The 11,989-nt window shown below is 56.5% G+C and overlaps 1 long non-coding RNA gene across 1 annotated transcript; it reads right to left on the bottom strand.

Moving 5' to 3' along the window:
* Positions 1-6,764: 6,764 nt before the first annotated feature.
* On the bottom strand, positions 6,765-8,641 carry LOC138098929 (uncharacterized). Its single transcript, XR_011146660.1, has 2 exons — positions 8,412-8,641; positions 6,765-8,130 (listed from the first exon to the last, which is right to left on the bottom strand). It is a non-coding gene; the product is annotated as an uncharacterized lncRNA (long non-coding RNA).
* Between the last annotated feature and the right edge of the window lie 3,348 nt (positions 8,642-11,989).

The following is an 11,989-nucleotide window of genomic DNA, read 5'->3' as shown; positions in this document are numbered from 1 at the left end:
CCCTCCCCTGGCAAACCGTGGCCTCCCAGCCCTTCCCTCTCAGTGCTGCTGTTCCCACGAAGGGTCCTGAAAGGGTACTGGTGGCACAGGGTGGTTTACAGTGACCTGTGTCCACCCACCCAGCATGTCCCTGGCACAGGCCTGAGCAAAGACCTCACAGCTCGTGGCAGTGATGATGAGCGGGGTCTCAGCGAGGAGCTGGCAGTGAGCACCAAGTGCCCGTGTCCTCCCCGGCTGTGCAGGGCTGGGTTTGGGGTGCTGGCACAGCATCGGGTGCTGCACTGCTGGAGAGGTGGCAGCTGGGAGTGTGGCTGAGAGAGCTGGGAAAGTTCAGCCTGGAGAAGAGAAGGTTGTGTGGAGACCTCGCAGCACCTTCCAGGATCTGAAGGGGCTACGGGGAAGCTGAACAGGGACCCCTCATCAGGAAAGGGAGGGACAGGACAAGGGGGAATGGGTTCAAAGTGTCAGGGGACAGGAATACACGGATATTGAGAAGGAATCCTTCCCTGGGAGGGTGGGCAGGCCCTGGCACAGGGTGCCCAGAGCAGCTGTGGCTGCCCCTGGATCCCTGGCAGTGTCCAAGGCCAGGTTGGATGGGGCTTGGAGCAGCCGGGGACAGTGCAAGGTGTCCCTGCCCATGGCAGGGGTGGGACTGGATGGGCCTTAAGGTCCTTTCCAACCCAAACCATTCCAGGATTCCATGACACTGGCACAGGTGACCATCCAGTGTGGCAGGGGCAGAGGCCATGCAGTGAAGCTCACACTGGGGGGACCTGGCTGAGACCCCCAGCAGGGTCTGGGTCAGTCTCTGAGCTGCCCAAAGAGAAAAGGATCCCCCCCACGACCGTGGGTGCCCACCCAGGGCAGGCTGAAGACATCCCTGGAGAACCAGGAAGGGCAAACAGGCGGGAGTGAAGCAAAATCCCACCCTTGGCTAATCCAGGTCCTGCTCCAGCCTCAGGCTGCCCTTCCCCCATGGCTGCTCCAGCCCCTCTGTCCTGCTAAACTGCCCCCCTCCCTTTCTCCAAGCCGCAGCATCACCGTGAGAGCTCTGATCGCTTGATCTGGTGCTGCTGCCCGGAAAAGGACTCCCAAGGACACCAGACAAGGAGGGGACACCACGCTCGGCTTGATTAGATGGATTTGAGACCAGCTCTGAGCCCTCCTCCAAGGCTGCTGGAGCAGGGCTGTGATCTTCCCAGGGGAGCGGCTCCACTTTGCTTGGGACACCGAAGGGGAGATGTCGCCCATCCCCATGGCATCCACATTTTCCTGGGGGCCAGGGGTGCAGCCCTCCAGCATTCCCCCTCCCCTCTGGCCACTGTTCCCACAGGGAGAGCAGCAGCAGCTGAGATAATTCACCATTTAATGTGACCAGATGGCTTAATTTAAACCAAATCAGAGGGGAGAGAAGCCGGTCTGAACGTCCCCAGGAGTTCAGGCTGTCCCCCCACCTCTCCCTCTCCCTTCACTGCCTTTCTCTAGCAGTGGGTAAGGTCCTGCAGGACCTGCTGCAGGGCTGGACTCAGCCCCAGAGCTCCTCAGGTCCTTTCATCGTTTCTCCTCCCCAGGCTCCACTGTGCAGGAAGGAGGAAAAAAATATCCAGGTGTAGCAAAAATTCCAGCCTCCCCCAAAGTCCTTTGCACACCTTTTTGGTCCACAGAAGCCCTTGAGATCATCACTTTGGGGGTCGTGTTGATGGGTGACAGGTACAGGTGTGGTTGGAGGTGGTGGCACTGTCACCCAGCAGTGCAGGGACTGCAGGGGCACAGCTGACAGCCATGGGGAGGGGCCAGGGTGGGCAGAAGCCTCAGAGGTGGGCACAGGGAGCAGAAGGATGAAGACCAAAGGGACTGTGGCTCCTGTGCTAAATCCATCCTGCTCCTGTCCTGCTCCTCAGGAACATCCCAGCAACCATGGTGCCCCTTAATCCCTCCCTAAGCTGCCCTCCAAGCTGTGCTCCCCTGACCCTGTGCCCATCACACTGCCAGCTCTCACAGAATCACACAAGGGTGGGCAGGTCGGTCAGGCTTGGAAGGGCCCTCCGGAGATCCCCCAGTCCAACCCCCCCCTGCCAAGGCAGGGTCACCGGGGCGCAGGAACACATCCAGGCGGGTTTGGAATGTCTCCAGAGAGGGACGCTCCACAGCCCCCTGGGCGCCTGTTCCAGTGCCCATCTCGAGCTCTTCCCCCACCTCAAGGCTTCTCCTGGCTCTTGCCTTCCACTCAGAACCAAATCCCACTCCAGCTTATGGCCACACAGGCCCCATTTTATGCCCTTCAAGCCTCTCACACAGTGAGATCCTGCCCAGACTGGAGCTTTCAGTGCTAAAATCTGCGTTCTCTTGGTCAGGAGGGGTGGAGGAGGCAGATCTGAGCCCAGACCGTCCCCAAGGCACGGTGTGAAAGTGGAGGATGATCAGGGAAAGGTACGATCGAGCGTTCAGCACTGCGTTTTCCTACCCAGGCATTATCCCAACACGGCTCCCTGTGCCCACAAGGAGAGCCAGGGAGCCAGCCCTGCTCCAGGCAGGCATCACAGAGCCAACACAGCTCCTTGAGCTGCCAACCACCACCATCCCCACCTGCACAAGGAAAAGAACCCTGAGATGGGGGGGGGCAACACCTCCAACAGCCGTGCCGACCCCCCTAATTTCCAGAACAAACACACCAGGCTCTTCTCTGTCAAGAGGCGTTGATTTTCCTCTCATTACCCACAGAACAAATCCATCCTGGTTATGCAGAGCTTTCATAACAGGTTGCATGGCCGTAGGTGATTGCTTTAAAAAGCTCCCCACCCATGGAGCTGCGCTCGCCGAGCCCGTTCCCTCCGCAGTAATAAATGCTAATAATAAGGCTCGGCACCACGCAGCATTTTATGGCCTGTCTAATGCAGGAAGTCAAAGTTACTGAACACAACGGGCCCTTCTAGCCACAAAAATGAGCAGAATCCGAGGAAAAAGCCAAAGCAGCCTTGATTTGGGCTATCAAAGCCGAGTCTGGGAGTTAAATGATGAGCCCGAGGCTAAAAAGTGCATCGATGGCAGGACCCGGGGCTGGCGATTTGCTCCTCTCCCACCCGCATCCACGAGCCTGCCTCGGGCACAGAAGTGGATGGATGATTCCCATCCCCTCGCAGCAATTTTCTCCCCCATTAGACTCATTAGCTCCCCCAGCCCAGCAGATTTCGCTCGTTCCCAGCCCGATGTGCCAAGGCCGGGGTCTCGGGAGCTGCTTGGTGCCGTATCAGCACGGAGCAGCCGCTCTGCCGCGGCTCGGGGCGGCGATGGGCAGGACTGATCGCCAGCCAGGATGTGCTGAGCCGAATTTCAATCAGGCCAGGCCAAACCCATCCACCTGCATCCTCCACGGGGGAAATCTGGAGGGAGAAGCCTGGAAAATGTTTCTTCCCGCGTCTTGGGAAGGGTCTGATCCCATGGAAATGCAGCGGCAGTGGGGTGTGGATGTGGACAGGGTGGCAGCTGTGGTGGCAGGGCAGACAGCAGCTCCAGGCATGATTTTGTCCCGTGGGCTGAAAATGTGGAGGGAAAAAGCAGCAGTGAAATGTGAGGAGAGGAGCCAGGAGCAAAGGCTGGGGCTCACAAAGGACGGAGCTCATGAAGGAAGGGACTCACTCAGAAAATTCTCTTTTCTCCTCCCTCCTAGTGAGGTTTTGAGGACGGGCACAAACCACGGCCACAAAAAAACAGCAGCCCTTCCCTCAACAGCAGCTCCCTGCCCACTGTGGAAGCTGAGGATCCCTTATTGCGCCTCTTTTAGGATCAGCTGGCAGCAATGAAGGACTCGGGTGCCTCGGGAGCCACCCCGATTTACCCCTCGCTCCTGCCCGTGGCCCTCGGGGCGGTTCCGGCTCTGCAGCACAGACAACGGGATTAGCATCGATCTGCCGAGAGCAGCATCCTGGGCACGGGCACCCACCGCCCCTCCCGGCCTCCCTGCCCGCACCTCTAACCCGCAGCCGGCAGCAGAGTCTTCTGCAGAGTGCCCTGGCCCCATACGGCCCCCAGAGGGGACAAAAGCAGGTCCTGACCCAAAGAAACCACGACCCAAACGCGCGGTGCAGATTTGAGAGCTGAACCCCAGGGCGCATCACCCCCCTCCCGCTGGCTTGGCTTTTTGGTTACAGCTGTTTTAGGACAACGGCCATACCCCAGCAGCTGCTTTCTTACCCACGAAAGAGAGGAAAACATCCCTGTTTTATCCCCAGAGGCCTCTCTGGCTCCAGTAACATCTGTGCAGTTTCAGAGGGAAATGGGGAGAGGGGCTGAACATGAAAAGAAGACGATTCCTATCGCATGCTGCGTTTTGGGGTGGGGGCATCCCAGCAGCCCAAGGATCTCCTGCATTTAAATTCCTTTTCCTTGGAGCTGGGTCCCTGCTGTGGTGCCTGGGGGCTGATGAGGAGGGGAAGGAGCAGCAAGGCTGTGTTTAGAGTCATGGAATCCTGGAATGGTTAGGGTGAGAAGGGACCTAAAGGCCCTCTTGTTCCAACCTCCATGGGCAGGGCCACTTTGCACTAGAGCAGGTTGCTCCAAGCCTGGTCACTGCCAGCAATTTCAAAGAGGAACAAAAGCCCTTGAACATTTTTAATGATGGATGTTCCCTGTCTGCTCTGCGCTGAACAAGGAGCCTTTAAAGTCGGGCTCCCTTTGATTAGACGATGGACGGAGGGAGAAAGAAGTGCTTCTCCTCCTCCTTATCTATCATCTCCCCTCCTCCATACCCAGCCTGCCCCAAAAGGGCTACATTTAGAAGCAAAAGCCCAAGAATTCCAAGCAAGGAATTTCCAAGGGGCAGTAGGGGGAGAGCGGAGCAGCAGCCCCACAACCAGGAACTTCTAACCCACGGTGTCTCCTGAGGGGTTTTAGCAGAGGATGGGGGACATCAAGGGGGTTCCTCACTATCTATCCCTAATTTATCCCTATCATTTTCTGGGATACAGGAGCTCTCATTCTGCTGCACAGAGCCAACACAACCCCCCCATCACAGCCACAGCCAAGACCAGAGAGGAGAACTTGCCCCTTCCCTGCTGCTCCTTAATCTCTTCCAAAGCGCTGCTCCAGATGAGTTAAGAGCCCCAGCATCTTAAAAGGCCATTTCTCCCCACAAATCCCAGCCCTGCCAAGCTCCTCAGCTCAGCTGGCTTTCAACATACCCGACTGGCTCCAAGGACTCTTAGAGCAATGACGGGAATGTGACGTCCTTCTCTGAGAGGGACAACACTCGGGAAGCACGAAGAGCCCCCAGCTGCAGCTGACTCCCAATTATTCTGCTCTGAAACTGCTTTGTGGTATTTTTTGGAGTTGTTAACATCCCATTTAAAGTGTCCTGTTGAGCAGAGCTGGCTGGCAAGGAGCAGGGAGGGCGCACGGCTGGAAGGAACCGCAGCTCTCCCGTTATGGTAAGTTTTCCAAAACCCACTGGTTGTGTCCCTAAATAGGTCCCTTCCATGAACAGTGAGATGGTGTCAGCTGCCTTTTTTTAAATGAACAGCAGAAAACAACAAAAGAGCTGCAAGTGGCAGCTATAAATGCAGAGCAGGGGCTGCAGGGGGTTGGGGTCCCCTGGAGAGGGGCCGGGGGGTTTGCAGGGAAAGCGGAAACGCGTTCAAAGGGGACGATGCTGGGCTGACCCTGCGAGGAGCTGCCGCAGCCTGGCAGAGCTGCTCGGGCACCGTTGACCTTCCCCTTGCTGGCAGTCTGGGAGGAGATGGTATCTCTTCCAGCTGGAAGCAGCCATCCATCCCTGGAAGTGTCAGAAGGCAGGTTGGACGGGGCTTGGAGCAACCTGGGCTAGTGGAAGGTGTCCCTGCCCATGGCAGGGGGTGGAATGGGATGAGCTTTAAGGTCACCTCCAACCCAAACCTTTCCACGATCCATACTGAAAGCTGCTCCTTGGACTTCTCCCCTCTTCCCCTGGCCAAGTCTCCTGCACCCTCCATGCTCAAGGGGGAACTCCGAGCTCTGCTGCAAAATGCTTCCCACCAGGGCTTAAACACATCGGGTTTATCACATATCTCTGCCCATCCCTGCTTCCCATCACCGCTGGGAATCACAGAATCGTTTAGGTTGGAAAACGCCTCCAAGGACATTGAGACCAACCTTTGAATGAAGCTGCAAAACTCCTCCTTTCTCCAGGAAGAGCCACAGGCTCCTACAGAGAATTCAGCCAGGTTGCTGAAATAAAGTCAGTGGATATCTGGAGTGCTGTGGTTTGGTTTGGGGGGTTGGTTGGTTGGTTGTTTTTCCTGCAGGCTGTTCCCCAAATACCATTTTCTGGGAGCAGGAAGAAAAACCGGGGACTTGCTCACGCTGGGAAAAAACCAAAGGCTGACAGTGGAGCAGCCCAGGCAGGGATAAGAGGGAATTCATTTGCACGTGTTCCATGCAGCCTCAGACACACAAAATCAGCCCCTGGTTACCACCGAGCTTCTGGCAGCGCTAAGAGAATGCCCTTGGCACATGGTCCCCAGCCCAGGGACAAGGGGACTCCCTGGGACACTCCTGCCCTGGTGACACCATTCCCAGGGGATCGGCTCACCTCCTGCATCCCAGAGGAATGTCCATCCCAGCAGCACACGGTGGCCCTCTCCTCACCTGTGCCAAACCTTGGCCAAATCCATGATCCAAGAGCTGAACCACGACCCTGCAGCACCAAAGTGCCTGTGGTAGCACCCCCTTGACTCCACGGGGAACGACACAGTTTCCAAGACTACAAAAAGCAAGAAGTTGGGCAGAAAAAATGACTTTTTTTCCTCTTTTATTACCGAGAACAAGGAAAACAGCCCATTTTCTGAGCACGGTCTGAATAGGAACAAGTCTGCCTAAATTCCCTGTGAATGGAGATGAAATCCCATCGTGTCAGCTGTTTCCAATCCTGGAAAATAATCTGTTGGATAGGAACTGTTTCAGGCATGCTGAGCACAGGGCAGGGCTGGGGGAGCAGCTATTAATGCCAGTGGAAGGAGTTCTCAATTAAAAAAAAAAGCCGATGCCAACAGTTTTTAGATCAAAAGGAGCCTTTCCACAGGACGTTTTCTTTGCTTGGGCAGAAATATGAATCAATCAGGCTGAGAGGAGCTGCAGCAAAAATCATTTGGTTTGGTACCAGTTTGGGAGTTGGATTTGGCTCGGAGGACACGGGGTGTTAAACACCCATCGCTCTTTTAATGAAAACACCCCCGAGAAAGCGAGGAAGCTTCTCCGCAGACGGGAGCTCAGGGTTTTTTCCCCAGGTAATGGATGGCGAGGCACAAATTCCGCTTTGAAAATGGAGCAATTTGTTCAACCCTGGCTGCTCATGACTGGTTTGAAAAATCGAAATAACGAACTGTGCTGTGGAGAGCGCGGCCTTGAAGTGCCCGATCGCACCGGGGGTTTGGTGGCTCCCGTCTGTCCGCGGCCTTCTGCCTCTGCAGGAATCCCACCTGCCCTCACATCTGGCTCTAGGACAGAGATCTCACCAGGAGGTCGGGATGTGAGGAGCCTTCTGCTCCCAGAAGCAGCTCATCCCCACAGAGAGGGTCCATCCCTGCCCAGCAGCTGCACCATTTACACATCACCCATGGGCTGGCCCTGCAGTGCAGCATTCCCGTGCAGGGAGGCAGTGCTGGGGCCGACCGAGAGCTGGCTCTGCTTTGTCCTTGGTCTCATTGTGCTTTTTGGCCTCCCTCAGGGTGGCTAGAAGTGGCTGCAGGTTGGGTTTCCAAGGTTTCCACATGCTGGATCACCACATGGAAAAATCCCACCAGAGCAGGGGGAAAACAATGGGCAGGAAACGCCGTGGCTCCAACTCGCATCTCAGCGGGCTCAAGGATGTGGCTTGTTCGGGAAAATCACGCTCCTGGCTTCAGCATCCGACCCATGTCCACATCCCCACCGAGGGGGGCCTCCAAGGGTGCCACCAGATGGGTCCCCAGGCCAGCCATCCTGTGGTTATTGGGAGAACCAAAGCAGCATCTCATTGCTGGGTCCCACTTGCCAAATCTTCTCCCGTGCCGCACTGGGAGCACTGGGTTTTCTCCTGCTGCCCTGCTTTGCCACCCAGCACTGTCACTGCACCAGCTGGGCTGAGTCCTGACCACAGGCAGGAGAAATCAGAAAAAAGCCCTGCAAGAATGAAGAGTTTTCTCTTATTTTTTCTGCCAAATTTCCAAGGAAGATGCAGCAGGAGGGGGGAAAATCAGGGAGGAATTTGCCAAGCTAGAAAATAACAGAGACCCCAACGTTTCGGTCTCTTCTCCACGGGAGAGTCTGGTGGTTGAGGTCTCTGCGTTGGCCAACGAGCAAACCAAGGCAAGGCAGTCCTGTGGTGTGACCCTGAGCCAACACCTCCAGCCTTGCGTCCTCCGAGGGCGTTTCTGCTCCCGCACATCGGACTGGAGACAAACCTGCCCCTGGAGAAGCCCTTTCAGAGATGCCTCGAGGCAGAAGAGGACACAGATCCAGCACGGGTGAGAGAATCTTCTGATTTAACTCATTTAGCTCCTGGAGACGGGGTGACAATTCCTGTTCCCACCCTTCCAAACCCAACCTTGGCGTCACATTGCCGCTTTTCCCCACAGCAGAGCACCAAAGCCGCCCCGCAGGGAGCACACCCAGCCCCCAAACCCCACCAGAGGGGCACGGGGTGGCTCGAGCAGCACAGCCCACACCCAACCACCTTTACCAGCATTTCACACCCACGCCCACGCCTCTGCTTCCACCCCAGCATCCCAGCGGGAAGGGATTGGGATTTACAGCCACCACCCTCCTCCTGGAGCCATCCCATGGCCGACCCCCTGCGCCTGCTCTCTACCTGCTGCCTTTTAAAAAAATTATTTTATTTTATTTTATTTTATTTTATTTTATTTTATTTTATTTTATTTTATTTTATTTTCATTATTTTTTGCAAGGAAAACGGGTTGCCCTGGAGCTGGGTCTCCATGGAAACTTGGGTTTTTCAGACACTCAATGGAAAACGCTGGCACGGAGACGCTTGTGCAGGAATACTGATTCAGCCCCAGCGTCTGTAACACTGACTGCATTTTAATCCCGCTCCGCTACCCGGAGAGCTAAAAATACCCTGTGAGCTGTCGCCTCCTGAACTCGAGTAAACAGCTTAAAGCAACACGGTGCTGCCAGAGCAGAAATTCCATGAATCAGCTAAAAAAAAAAAAAGAAAGGGATGGGGGAGGTAACGGTGGGGTCTCAGCCCTCGAGGAGCACCAGCTTGGTGGGGGAGAGCAAATCCCCACTCCAGGGATAGAGAAGGAGCAGCTGGAGGCAGCAGACGGGTCCTTGGGGCTGTGTTGCACCTCTCCGAGATGCCCTTTTCCCAGTGTAAAAGCAGGAAAACAAGGTTTTCCCTGGCCCCCAGCTGGCTGGGAGGAGCGCTGTGTTCTCTGCCGTGCCAAGCTCAACGCGTGGCACTGACATGGGCTGGGCAGGAGCCAGCTGTCCCCACCGAGGGGGCTGGGGACCACTGAGGGAGGGGTGACCTTGCTGCCGCACTGGCACGGTGTTCTTCCTTCTCCCTCCGATCACCTCTCCGAGGAAAAGACCCTGAGGTCCAGCAGAAGGGGCACTGGGGCCGTGGGCACTGCCAGCCCCGCGCCGTGCCCACAGCCCCGTGCCAGCCCAGCCCTCCCGGGGCCGTAATAAGCAAATAAAATCCAGCTCTCCCCTCCCAATTAGCTGGGACTGTCCTCAGCTGACTCCCGGAGCTGCTTTTTGCAGAGTACACAAACACCTCCTTAATTTCTCTCTCTCTCTCTCTTTTTTTTTTTTTAAATACATTCTCCCCGCAGCTCGGCACTCCCCGGGAGGGAACACCCGGATGGGGAAACTGAGGCACGAGCCTGCTTGCTCAAGACCTCGCGGCAAGCTGGGAGTGAATCCAGGCTTCCCAGGTCTCCCCAGCTGTGCCAGGAGCCGGGATCAGGCATTGCCCTGCAACATCCCATCCAGGAAACTCTCCTACCTTGATTAGTGCCGGCTTCTAATTAAAAGGCTCTCAAAAGCCCACGGCAAGGACGTGAACCCGCATCCAGGTGGCTTTGTGGAGGTTCCAGCAGCTGGATGGAGAGCTGGGATTGATTTTTCTAGGGAAACTCTGCATTTATACATTTGTTTTTCTTCCCGCTGGGGGGGAACAGGCGGCGTTCCCGGGATGCTGCTTTGAGCCTTTATTTCTACCAGGATCTAGAGAAGCAGGGAAAATGCCATCCCCAGCTCACAGTCAGACGGTTCAGGGTGGGTGATAAATGGGGTTCTGCAGTGGAAAATTCCCCCCTGCCCTGTTCAGCGTGGGCAAAGCCTGTTTCCCAGTAAAACCATATCAGGGCTCAGCCATTCCCAGCACTCCAGGAACCCCTCCTGAGCCTCTCCCCGGCTTATCTGGCGTTTCAACACATCTTACAATACTGCAAAGCAGGGATGAGGGAAAAAAAGAAACGTTTTAGGTCCGTGTTTGTGGGTCCTAAGATCTCCCTCCAGCAGGGATGGGATTAAGGCCTTTGGCTCTGAGTAGCCAGAGCAGTAAAATCTGTGCATGGCTTGGCCAAGACCAGGCTGCAAGGCTTGCTTGTTCCTTGATGATAAAGAGACTCTGTTTGGGGCTTGAGTTATTTATTGGACTGCATCTCATTAGAAGAGTGGGCACTGGGCACACTGAACACCCCCAGCCCTTCCCCTCGGCTCTGAAATCCTCCGCTCCAGCACTAATCCGGGGAGCCGGGAGCACCCCTGGGGAGGGGACGTGGCAGTCAGGGAGCACTGCCGAGTTCAGCAGCTGCAAATCTCTGGGCGATCAGGGTGGGATCAGGGTGGGATCAGGGGGATTCAGCCCCCAGCCCCACGCTCGGCTCAGCACCTGTGCGTGGAGCAGCGTTTGCCAGGCAGATCCGTGCTGGGACAGAGCCACCTCCCGCTGCAGCAGCACCCACAGGGTGGCCTGGCTCGGGGGGAAAGCCCCTCTGGCAGCTCAGACCTGGCCCCTCGGTTATCCCTGCAGCTCCTTTCCCAGCCACCTCCTCCCAGCAGGTACTTTCCTAGATTAAAAACCCTGCTCTCATCCCTTGGTGTGGTGCCCCAGAGCCTCGCGCTTGTTTTTGTTGACAGCCCCATCTTTTGTTGATTAAAATTCCTTTAAGTGCACCTGGTGGCTGATCCCACTCCCGAGCCAGGGATGCTGTCACTGTCCCCTCCTCCATCGGGCCTTTCTGCCCAGGCTCCGTCCCAGCCGTGTGTCCCCAGGTGCTCCATGTGTCTCCTTGGCTTCAAAAATAAAGGAAAGGAAACAAAAATGCTCCAGGATGATGGGGAAAAGGGTGATTTTTGTTTGGGAAGAGAAAGGGACTGGTGTCAGGGCATGCCAGGCTCTGTCCTCCTCCCTTGTTTCCCTTCTCCCACTTGGCTGGATTTGCACCTAGAGGGATGCAGAGCCAAGGAACACGGGCCAGGAGCCGAGTCGTGCCAAAAGCACCGAATCCAAGTCTTGCGGCTCCAAACAAGCAGTGGCACTGACAAAATCCCTGCCAGCCCCGAGCTGGGGCTGCCGGAGCTGGGCTTGGCTGGGATCGCCCACCGGTGAGGATCATCTGCTCTGTGGGGATGTGGGAATGCCAGGAGCATCCCACTGCCCAGTGAGGGGGCGGATGCCTGGGTCCAGAAATGGGTTGGATTCCTCGTGGGGACTGGAAGACAAAATCGACCTTTCTGCTGCCCTTTGGGATTTCTGCTCCCTCCACACCTGATCCTGGTGTTCCCCCAAGAAGGTTTGGGCCCACCTGGGGTCTGGCCTCCCCCAGCTCCATTCCCCCACCCACCACAACATTCCTGTGTCTCCACGATCTGTTGGGAAGCTGGGTTCCCCGTGGCTTTGCCGAGCAGGAGCTCAGGAATCCCTGCATGGGCTGGGGGTTGGGATGGGCTCCATCCCCTCCTGCATTCCCACACCCCCACGGGGTCCTGGGCTGAAGGACCTTAC

The sequence above is a fragment of the Aphelocoma coerulescens genome, chromosome 26, assembly GCF_041296385.1.
Source record: "Aphelocoma coerulescens isolate FSJ_1873_10779 chromosome 26, UR_Acoe_1.0, whole genome shotgun sequence".
In the NCBI taxonomy this organism is placed as follows: Eukaryota; Metazoa; Chordata; class Aves; order Passeriformes; family Corvidae; genus Aphelocoma; species Aphelocoma coerulescens.
The sequence above is the reverse complement of the archived record's forward strand: the minus strand, read 5'-3'. Positions and strand labels throughout refer to the sequence as shown.